Consider the following 12673-nt stretch of genomic DNA (forward strand, 5'->3'; position numbering starts at 1 on the left):
GAAGACGAGCTCCAAGCGTGCTAAGCGTTTAATCTCTTGCCTTCAGTTCTTTCTGCCCTTGGGTCCATGAAACACTGCTGTATCCTTCTAGTCTATACGTTCCTTTTTCTTAAATCAACTCAAATGGGTTTTTGTTATGGGCAACTCAAGAGTCCTAATAAATACCGTTTTTCTCGACTTCTTGGAAATGCTGGCTCTTGCCTATTACTCCTTCCTCCTTGATTACTTTCTTCTCTTTAGTCGGGTGACTCTACCCTCCAGGGCTTCCTACTGTTCCAGTCATGTCTTCATGGTCTCCTATGCTGGATCCTCTCCCTCTGCTTCTCCTCTAAATGCGCTGTTCCTAAGCTTCTGCTCTGCTTCCTTGCCTTTCTAATTTTATCATCTTCTGTATTCATTTCCTAGGGCTCCTGTAACCAAGTGCCAGAAATTGGATGGCTTGTAAGAACAGAAGTTTGTTATCTCACAGTCCTGGAGACTAGGAGTCTGAAATCAGGGCCATGCTCCCTCCAACGGCTCCGGGGGAAGATCCGTTTGTATCTCTCGCAGCTTCTGGTAACCCCAGACACTCCTTGGTGTGCAGCTGCAGTGTAGCAACATCCCTGCCTCCGTCTTCCCGTGGCCGTCTCCCCCGTGTGCCTCTTCTCCTTGTCTCATCTGGACGCCACTCACTTGGGATTAGGACCTACCCAACTCCAGTAGACCTCATGTTAACTGATAAACATCTTCAAAGAGCCTTCTTCCAAGCAATGTCACCTTCACAGGTATCAGGGGTTAGGACTTCAAAATTATCTTTTGGGTGGATACAATTCAATCCATAGAACTCCTCAATCTCGATTGTTCAGCTATCATCTTCACGTTGGGGTACCCAGCCGTCATCAGTCTCCTGAGTTCCAGGCCCACTTATCTCCCTGACTAGTAGGTGCATGTCTCCCAGGTGCCTTGGACTCACCAAGCCCAACACCAGAGTCCTTATCTTCTCCCTCTCTGTAGACCTCCTCCTGCTCCTGTGTTCTCTATCTCAACTGTTCAAACAAGAATCTTGGCCACTACCCAAACTCTTCCTCTCCCTGCCTCATGGCCATATCCGTTAGTCAATAAAGTGCCCAATTCTATCCATTCTACCTCCCAAGTAGCTCTTGAAGCCAGCCTCCTTCCTTCATCTCCACTGTCTCTAAGCTAGTTCAGGTCACATTCTTTCTCTCCAGCTGATCTCCTAAATGGTTGTCTGCTTCCAGCATTGTTCCTAGTTAGTCTCTAATTCATTTAACAAATATTTATTAAATGCTTAATATTTGTCAAATGAATCAAACAATATTGAGGCATTTCAAGTTCTTTAATATGGAAAACAGGTGTAGGGATGGATGGGGAAGGGGAAATGAGAGTGGACAATAACCATGACCCAGAGATGGAGAATATCATATTTCAGGTAAGCATTTGATTTTTGTTTCTGTCAGTGAAGGGGAGCCATTGACAAATTTAACTCCCCAAGTCCCACTCACTCAAGCTGGTCGGTCGCTGTACCTCCCTGTTCTCATCACGCTGTACTTTGGCTCATGTTGATCTCCCTGCCTACAATCCATTCCCTGTCTCTCAATCCCATCCCACCTGCTCTTAGAAGCCTTCCCTGACTCATCCAGACCCCGCTTTCTCCTTAGGATGGTACAACATGCCTCAGTGACTCCACAGCCTGTTACTTGATTGCATTCTCTGTTTTACCGTGTGCTGTCATTCACTGTGGGGCATGTCATCCTTTATACATCAGCATGTGGGGAAGAGTGGCTATGAGGAAATAACAGACGGTTTGGTTAAAAACCTTGCAGAGTGCGTCCAAAAGAAGTGCCTCCAAATAGTTCCCATTCAAAACAATTTTGGGACTCTTTTTTTTTTTTTCTTTGAGAATAACCTTCTGACCTAGTTTATGAATTGCACAAGAAATAGATTTGTTCTTCATTGTGATTCTGAATTTTGGGCCCCATACAGTATTTACTCAGCTTGTTCGGCTACTTTATTTTTCAGACTTGAGTCCAAATGACTCTTGTATGGAATTATAACAGCAGAGTTCAGAAAAACAGAACTCCTATGCATGATGTAAACTAAAAACAAAAACAAAACAACAGTTGCTTTTGGGTGGATTGCTACTCGTGGCAACCCCGTGTGTGTCACAGTAGAATTGTTCACTCTTCTCCATAGAGTTGTCAGTGGCTGATTTCTCAGAAGTAGATTGCCAGGCCCTTCTTCCAAGGTGCCCTGGGTGGGCTCCAACCTCCAACCTTTGGGTTAGCAGTAGAAGGCCTTAACCATTTGCAGGGACTTCAAGAGTGACAGAGAATGAGAGATTTATTTATGGATTAGCTTTATATAATTGTGGGAGCTGGTGAAGATACCTACACCAGACTGTCGCCTCTGCTTCTGGTGTGGATCTAAAGTCTCTTTAGGCCAGCGGGCTCAGGAAGAAAAGCTGACATGAAGGAGAGGAGAGTGAAGACAAACTGAAATGCACCTTGGTCTCTCCCTGCCTTCATCCCTGATGATGCATGTGGCCTGCGGAAGAAGCTGGGCTGCACCTGCCTTTAGAGTCTGGCCAGGGGTCAGAGAAGCAGAAGCAGGAGACCCAGCGCCAGCCAAAGGAGCTGCGAGCCCACTGCTGCCCCGGGCCAACAAGGAGAGTCCCCAGATTAGCGACAATGTGTGCAAGTTCAGCGTCACCGGGCACCCTATATCAACCCTCAGAGCCTAATGCTGCTAATTCAATTCCACCTTCCAAATCTTGTGCAAATTTCTCTCAGGACCCACCTAACCTGGCCCTAAAAAAATTCTGGGAACCGTAGTTTGGCTTAGTAAATTGGCCCAGCACCCTACTACCGTAGTTACTAAAACTCAAGCTGACAATTTGCTACTCTTGAAAATATTCAAAAGCAAATATCACAGCCTTTCAGGGCACTTCCAGAAGAGGAGTTTCCAAAAACGTTTTGCTCCTAAGAAAGCTCAGATTGACTTCTTTAAAAAGGGCAACATTCGTTTGGTTATGTAACATTCTCTTCTTTTTGGAGGGGGGGGAAGGACCCGAGCCATATTATTTTATAACCACTCCTTGTATTTTCTTTTTTCCCTCTAGTTCTCAAGCTGACAGTTTTTTTGTGTGTGTGTGTGACTGTTGTTGGTTGTATTTTAGCTCAACTGAGTGTTATAGCTCACTAATAAAAAAAAAAAAAAAATAAGCTGTTCAAAAATCAGACAGAGGAATGGGTAAGTCCTGGGAGGTGTCCTACAGCGGAAGCATTCCTTCCCCATCTCCAGAGCGGGTGCTCTAGTTACTTTCTCTGATCATGGCTATACTTCCTAACTACCAATTTTAGAGCCCAGTTTTTTTTTTTTTTTTTTTTTTCCGGGGTCTCTGGCTCTTGGTCCTTTCACCACAGCTGGCGCATTCTTTCTCATTATATGGCATATGTCAGCTTCTTTATTTTAGCCCTAAGGGGGCTTTGTCCTTTAATCTTTATAATTTAATTTGGATGATCCTATTTTTGTCACTCTAGGCAAATCCAGAGGCTGGCAAAAATGGTCTGTGGGCTTAAAAGACCTTAATAATAAATGATATGGTTAATGAGTTACATTTTAGTCAGGCTAATCTGTTTCTTTTTTTTTCATTTCTTGAACAAAACCTAGAGGCTTTTGATCCCTAATAGTATTGGCCACCTTGGCCATTGCTGCCTGATTTCTTCTTAATTTGCTTTCTGAAAGGACAGAAAGGCTTTAAGATAATTCTCTATTAAGTCGATGTGACCACTTTCGAGTTGGACCTAAGCTGTGATATTGACAACATAGAAAAAAAAAAAAAAGTAGGAAAAAAAATCAAAGCAAGTAACCTACCTGCTTTGGTTCTGCTTCTTTAGGCATCTTTCCCAGTATGAGATTGTAGCCCTTTCTCTTTTTTCATTAGTGCTTCTTCCGTCAAAGACTTGCAAATGTCTACTGAGTGGAGTTATCGGCCTTCTGTACCTCAAGAGGAGCTCTGGTGGCGCAGTGGTTAAGAGCTTGGGTGCTAACCAAAAGGCCAGCAGTTCAAATCCACCAGCCGCTCCTTGGGAACTCTGTGGGGCAGTTCTGCTCTGTCTGATAGGGTCGACTGTGAGTCGGAATCACTTGACCACAATGGGTTTGTTTGTTTTTTATACCTCAGGAAGAGTCAGGCACAGTTAAACTTTCCACTTTCACTAAAATTGACAATAGCACCCTCCTACTTAGAGCAAATAGAAAGAAAATCCAAATTCTTCGGCCTGGAATTCAAAGCCCTCTGTGCACTGGCATTACCATTCTTTTCCTATTATATTTCTATTGACTTCTCAATCTAAGCATTTTATGCTATAGTGATACCCAGCTAAGCTGTCCCTAAATGGAACCTCACATTCCCATCTTACTCGGGAGCATGAGTTTCTTTTTTTTTTTTTTACCATAATAGAGGAGCCCTGGTTGACACCATGGGCAAGTGTTCTGCTGTTAACCAAAAGGCTGGTAGTTTGAATCCACCAGCCACTCGTTAGAAACCCTATGGGGCAGTTCTACAGGGTCACTAGGAGTCAGAATCGACTCAACACTAGTGAGTTTATTTTTGATTTTTACCATAATAGAGTACCACAAACTGGGTCACTCAAAACAACAGAAATTCATCTCTCACAGTCCCCAACTAGAAGTCCAGATTCAGGGTGTCTTGCAGGGCCAGGCTTCCTCTGAAGCTCTGGGTAGAATCCTTCCTTGCCTCCTCCTAGCTTTTGGTGGTTGCCAGCACTCCTTGGTTTCTCCACTGATCACTGCCATCTCTACCTCTGTCTTCACGTGGCCATCTTCCCTCTGTGACTGTCTTTCTGTGTCTCTTCTCCTATTTTTATAAGGACACCACTTATTTTGGATTAGGGCCCTCCCTGCTCCAGTATGATCTCGTGTTAACTAATCACATCTGCAAAGACGCTATTTCCAAATAATGTTACATTCACAGGTACCGCGGGTTAGGACTTAAACATATCTTTTTGGGGAGCACAAATCATCTCATAATATCAGGCTTGTCCCGAGCCTCTCTTCACTCCTCTGTAGGTACCTACCCCTAGGTGTACCTATCTTTCATAAAACTTTACTGAACTCCTCTAATGCAAATAGAGTTCTCTGTTTTTCTCTCCATTATTAAGGCATTCATAGTTTATCTCCTTGTGGACTCTATCATGGAATTTCAAAGCTGGAAGAACCCTTAGAAATCATCCAGTCTACCTTCTCATTTTATAGACAAAAACAAAGACAGAGACTGAAAAGGGGAGTAATTTGTCAAAAATCAGACACTATGGTCACCAGCCTCCAAGTTGGCCCCCAGTGAGCCTCATCTTCTAGATTTCACACTTTTATGCAGTAGTCTCCTCCCATAGTAAATCCTGGCTGGCTTAGGTGGCCAGTGGAATGCTGAGGAAGTGACAGCGTGTGACTTTGGATCTAGAGCATAAAAGACAGTGCCGCTTCAGCCTTTTCCTCTTAGATTTCTTGCTCTGGGGAACACTGGCCGCCATGTTGTAAAGACACTCAAGCCAGCACCATATGCCGACAGCTGTGTGAGTCAACCCCCTTACAAGTGGGTCCTACAGCTCCAGTCAAACCTTCAGATGACTGCAGTCCTGGCTGACATTTGACTTCAATCCCAAGCCAGAACCACCCAGCCGAGCTGCCCCTGAATGCCTGACACATATAAACTAAGTTTTGAGGGGAATTTGTTAGCAGCAATAAATAACTAATAAGTATACCATGCCAGAGCTAGGTCTCCTGGCCTCCACACCAGTATTGTCCCCATTAAACCACCTGCCAGTCAGCTTAGCATTTGGTTTTAGACTATTTTGTGTTATTCTCTATTTGTTTCTTATATGTTCACCTCATCTCCCCACCTAGATATAACTCCCCCAGAGCAAAAGTGCTGTCTTCTCCTGCTTCTTTTATTTCCCAAATCTCCTATAACAGTGTCAAACACAAGTAGAAACTCAATTCACACTTGTTGGATGAAGACTAAAAAACCAAACCAAACCCTTTGCCATCAAGTTGATTCTGACTCATAGCAACCCTCTGGGACAGAGTAGAACTGCCCTGTAGAGTTTCCAAGGAGCACCTTGGTGGATCCAAACTCCCAACCTTTTTAGTTAGCAACCATAGCACTTAACCACTACACCACTAGGGTTTCCAAATGACTGAGTAAATGAATAAGATGATCGAAATCATAAGGTCCGGACCTCTCCTTCCTCTCCTTCTCAATCCTTTGCCTCACCCCTTACTTCTACTAATTCCCTTTGTTAGCCAAAATCATGGACCCTGCTTTCTAGTTCAGAATCTTTTCTTAGGAAAGAAAATTAAATGTTAATCAGTTCTTTGTGGTAAATGAAGCGGGGGTGCGCGGGGAATGCTGGATTTGAATCCCAGCAAGTCACTAAACTGCAAAAGTAATAAAATAATAATATAAAACTTATACTATTCATTATGGGTTGAACTGTGACCCCAAAAAAGACATTAAACTCCTAACCCTGGCATCTGTGAATGCAACCCTGTTCGGGGAATAGAATTTTCCTTTTGTTGTGTTAATGAGGTCATACCAGCGTAGGGTGGGTACTAAACTAATCTCTTCTGAGTAAAAAAAAGACTGAGTAGTCTCTTATAAAAGGGAAAACAGAGAGACATACATACAGGAAGACAAACACCAGGTGAAGGTAGATCTACAAACAGCCAAGGAAAATCAAGACACATCTGGAGCCAAAGAAGCTGAAAGAGACAAGGATCTCCCCTCAGAGCTCACAGAGCAAGAGAGCTTACCGTTGCCAACGACCTGAATTTAGGCTCCTAGCCTCCAAAGCTGTGAGCTCCCTACTCGTGAATGACAAAGGAGCTTCCTCAACATGAGAAAGGGCATGTATGAAAAACCCACAACATCATACTCAATGGCAAAAGATCAAGGTCAAAACAAGGATGCCTGCTTTAACCACTGCTATTCAAAATTTTTTTTTTTTAACATTGTTCTGGAAGTTTTAGCCAGTGCAATTAGGCAAGAAAAAGAAATAAAAGGCATCCAAATAGAAGGAAGAAGTAAAACTGTCCCTACTTGGAGATGACAAGATTCTGTATTCAGAAATTTTTAAATATTCAACAAAAAAGCCACTAGAGCTAATAAATGAATTTAGCAAAGTGGCAGGGTACAAGAATAACACACAAAAATCAGTTGTTTCTATACGTCAGCAATGAACAATCCAAAAAGGAAATTAAGAAAACAATTCCATTTACAATAGCATCTAAAAGAATAAAATACCTAGGAATAAATTTAACAGGGAAAGTGAAAGACTTGTGCACTGGAAACTATGAAACAAAGAAAGAAATTAAAGAAGAACTAAGTAAACAGAAAGTCATCCTATGTTAAATGATTAGAAGACTTAATATTATTAAGATGTCCATACTACCCAAAGCAATCCCTATCAAAATTCCAACAGCTTTTTTGCAAAAGTAGAAAAGCCAAACTTCAAATTCATATGGAATTACAAAGTCTCAAGTAGCCAAAAAAAAAAAAAACTTGAATAAGTGGAGCAAAGTAGGAGGACTTACACTTTCTAGTTCCAAAACTTACTACGAAGCTCTAGTAATTAAAACAGTGTGATACTGGTATAAGGATAGACATACAGAGCAACGGAATTGAATCGAGAATTGGGAAGTAAATTCATATGTCTGTGGAAAACAGGTTTCTGCAAGGCTATGAAGTCCATTGAATGAGGGAAAAACAGATTCTTCTACAAATGGTGCTGGGACAACTGGATCTCTACATGCAAGTTGTAGACCCATAACTCACACCATGTACAAAAATTAACTCAAAATGGATCAATGACCTAAACATAAAAGCTAAACCATAAAACTTGTAGAAGAAAACATAACGGTAAATCTTCAGGACTTTGTTTTTGGCAATAAATTCTTAGATATGATGCCAAAAGCATGAGCAACAAAAGAAAAATAGATAAATTATCTAAATAAAAAACTTTTGTGCATCAATGGACTTTATCATCAAAGAGACAATTTATAGAATGGGAGGAAGTATTTGGAAACCATGAATCAATGAGGGTTTAATATCCAGAATATATAAAGAGCTCCTACACCTCAATTAAAAAGACAAACAATTCAATTTAAAAATGGGCAAAGGACTTAAACAGACATTTCTTCAAGGAAGATATGCAGCTGGTCAATATGTACATGAAAAGATTGTCAACATCATCAGTCATTAGGGAAATGCCAATCAAAATCACAATAAGATACTACTACTTATCCGCTAGGAGGGGTATTATTTAAAAAAAAAACAGCAAATAACAAGTGTTGGTGAGAACATAGAGAAATTGGAGCTCTAGCGCATTGCTGATGGGAATGTACCACGGCATAGCAACAGTAGGAAACAGTTTGGTGGTTCCTCAAAAGCTAAAAATAGAATTACCATATAATCCAGCAATTCTACTTCTAGTATATACCTAAAAGAATTGAAAGCAAGGACTCAGACAGGTACTTGTACACTAATGTTCATTGCAACATTGTTTACAATAGCCAAAAAGTGGAAACAACCCAACTGCCCATCACCAGACGAGAGAATAAACAATGTGTGATACAGACATGCAATGGGACATTATTCAGCCATAAAACGAAATGAAGTTCTGGTACATACTACCACATGACTAAACCTTGAAAATATTTTGCTGAGTGAAATAAGTCAGTCACAAAAGGACAGATATGTACCATACAAATATTGTATGATCCCACTTATATGGCGTATCTAGGATAACGGATAGAAACAGAAATTTACCGATGTTACCAGGGGCTGGGGAGAGGAGGGAATAGGAGTTATTGCTGAAGGGGTACTGAGTTTCTGTTTGTGAGGATGTAAACTTTTTGGAAATGGATAGTGGTGATAGTAGCACAGCATGGTGAATGTATTTAATGGCACTGAATTGTACACTTAAAAATAGTTAAAATGGCAAACTTTTTGTTATGCATGTTTTACCACAATACTTTTTTTTTTTAAGTTTATCGAAGTCTTTATTACAAATATTAAAAATAATACAAATTTTCTCCTTTGAGGAAATAGACCCTGAGCTTAGCAGGGGATAGGCAGATAGATAGATAGATAGATAGATAGATAGATAGATAGATAGATAGATAGATAGATAGATAGATAGATGATTGATAGATAGATAGATAGATAGACAGACAGACAGACAGACAGACAGACAGACAGATAGATAGATAGATAGATAGATAGATAGAGGATAGATGATAGATGATTGATAGATGATAGGTAGGTAAATAGATAGATGATAGATAGATGATTGATAGATAGATGATAGATAGATGATTGATAGATAGATGATAGATAGACAGACAGACAGACAGATAGACAGATAGATAGATAGACTGATAGACTGATAGGTAGGTAGGTAGATAGGTCAGTCGGTTGGTCGGTCGGTTGGTCGATAGACAGACGATAGAGAGATAGACACAGACAGACAGACAGCTGCTGTTGACTCCAACTTATAACGACCTCATGTACAACAGAAGGAAACACTGCCCAGTCCTGTGTCATCCTTATGGTCGCCAGCCTGTTTGAGTCCATTGTTGCAGTTATTGTGCCAATTCATCTCACCGAGGGTCTCCCTTGCCCCCACGGGCCTTCTACTTCACGGAACGTGTTCTCCTCCGGCAGTTGATCCTTTCTGATGCCACATGCAAAGCAGGCAAGCCAGACAGTGTTCTGTCGTCGTAAGGCCTTCATTGGCTGATTTTGGGGGGTAGATCACCAGGCGTTTCTTCCTCCGCTGTCTTAACATGAAAGCTCCTCTGAAGTCTGTCCACCATGGGTGACTCTGCTGGGATTTGAAACACCGATGGCACAGCTTCCAGCTTCAGAGCAACACGCAAGCCACCGCAGGTGGGCAAAATGGCATTCAGGTGGTGGCAGCGGGGGATAGAAGTCAGGGAATGTAGACTAGGGTGAGGGACACTGCCAAGTCACCAGTTTAACATTGGCTGAGAGCTGCCTGGCTCCTGACCCTCCAACACCGACAGCTCAATAATCTCGTCTTTAGTCCCTGACTGTTGCGCTCCTTGTCTTCCCTCCCTCTCACCCCGCCCCGCACCCTCCTGGGATCCCCCAGACTAAGCATGGGCTGCAACTCCTTTTGTTTCCTGTTCAAGTTCCTCTATGATCAACACTTGTTCTGCCTGGGTCTCAGCTTTCTTCTCTGTGAAGTGGGACAGGAAGATGAGGGATAATCCAAAAAAGGCCAACTTGGATTTTTGGTCACTGTGATTCCTGCCCCTATGGGGCAGTCCTACTCTGTCCTATAGGGTCGCCATTAGTCAGAATGGACTCAATGGCAACAGGTTTTGGTTTGATGATTCACATACTAGTGTCCTGGCTTCCGGGCACCCAGTACACAGGCTGGCAAACCTCATCTCTGACCAGGAGCACCCAGACTTGTAGCCAGATGAAAGGAAAGGCAATTGCCATCAAGTCAATTCTGACTCACGGAGACCCTGTGTGTGCAGAGGAGAACTGCTATATAAGGTACAGCAGCAGCCTGGTATAGAGAGAGAGAGGGAAGGAAAGGGAGAGAGACAGAGGCCTGGACTGAGAATTAGGAGACCTGTTGTGCTCTTTACTTTCCTTCAGATCTGGGGCATTCATTTCAACTACTATGGGCCTTGGTTACCTCATTTGTTAAACAGTTATCCACCACATGGGGCTGGCTATTGAAGATCAAATGGGAGAATGGAAGAGAAAGCGCACTGTGCTTGCTAAAGTACTTATATTCTATTGGGGCCCAGCAACCCATTCCACTTTCAGCATATTGTAACTGAGCAGGGACTCCATGGTTCTTGTATCCCCATCCTATTCAAAATAAGGTCATCAAGCCGCACAGGACATAGCCAAACAAATCAGAGTGCATTTGTTCTCAGAAAGAATAGCATGTCAGAAGACCAGTTGGAAACCCAATCCAGATTGGCTCCAAGAAACATAAATCTCCTTCTATACTTTGTATCCACGACTCCCCTACCCCTCATACATATTCCACCTTCCACTCTTTCTCTAGCTCATAGTCCCCAAATCCAAAGCAAAATGTCCTTGCTGGTCCCTGACCAGCAAAAAAGAAGAGGGCAGATTCCCAGTGACTTAGAAGGAACCAGTTGCCCAGTAACACTGGCACATTCCAAAGGAATCTCACTGTATATGAGCTACTAGTCTGTAAGCAGTTGGATGGGTAGGGGGCTCTTGGCCAAACCAGGATAATTGAGAAACTCTCTTCCCTTTATGGAATATAGAATTTCCCAAGTGCCCTTGTAAGAAAACACAAAGGGGCTGAGGCCTGATGGAATAGCCAAAATCTGAGGTCAGGATGAAGAATCTTCAGTGTTGAGGGGTTTTTTTTTTTTTTTTTGGTCTTGTTTTATTTTTTTTAATCAGAGGGGCATGTCTTGGATCTCCAACTCCAGGTATGGGGGCCAGCAAAAGACAAAAGACTGGATAGCACCAGTCCAGAGGCCAGGTCACAGACCAGCATAGAACCAGACGATGCCATGTGGATCTGAGGCCTCTTTCCCCTTGATACTATGAGATAATTTAAGCTCTCACACGCCTGAGATGTCATCTTTGAAAGAATCAGAAAAATGAAATGAAGAGGACTAAGCATTTATGCAAACTCCAGGTCATTCGAAAGGGATTATTTAAATGGCAAAAATGGAGATACTGCTAATTTGAAGGTTAAAATTTATTTTTCTTCTTTTCTCACTATTCAGTTGGTTGAGAACTTGAGGGGAAAATTAGACCAGTTATGGGGGGTGGGGTGGGGAAGAAGTTTCCTTTCCTTTGTACAATGGAGTAGTGAAATGTGTAAAATTTCAATCCTGCCCCGTGTATGTGGCGTTGCTTGAATGACAGAAATAGTCTGCCCCCATGAGTTTGTGTGTTTTCTTGGTTTGCACAATTTTGAGCCCCAGCATCCTTGAAAACAAAGCATTCTCACATGCACATTGTGACATCATAATCCAGTAACTGACATGACCACTTCCCATATTCTGAGTCATCAGACTCCACCTCTGGCCTGAGGTCACCATAGGTTCTGAAAGCCTCTTTAGGAGCAGTCATTAAAATACATCACCTACTATTATCCCAACTTTATATTTTTCCAGCAGAAATTTTCAGAAACAGTTATTGCCCATAATTTTTAAATGCAGTTTTGGGGGATGTTTTATTGTTACTGTCTCATCTCATCCCAAGAATCCTGTGAGTTAGATGAAATGATAGTATTTCCATTTTATAGCCAAAAAAATAGATTCTCAAAGAGCTTAAGTGTTATCAGGCAGGGTCCAGTCATGAAAACAAAACTCAAACTAGGTACTTCAACAGAGAAAATTTAACATAGGAGATTGATTGCAGGCAGCTGTGTTCTGGAATTTTTCATACTGGCTCATGAAGTAGAGTGATGGTTCGTTGATAGCTTAAAATTATCAGTGGTGGGTTTATTTACGCTACAGAAATTGGCAAACAGAGCAAATCAGGACTTTTTGTTTGTTTTTTTCCTGGAGAGCCAGTTGTTGAGCATTTAGCAACACACCTCTGATTACAGGTATC

The sequence above is a fragment of the Loxodonta africana genome, chromosome 26 (assembly GCF_030014295.1).
Source record: "Loxodonta africana isolate mLoxAfr1 chromosome 26, mLoxAfr1.hap2, whole genome shotgun sequence".
NCBI lineage: Eukaryota > Metazoa > Chordata > Mammalia > Proboscidea > Elephantidae > Loxodonta > Loxodonta africana.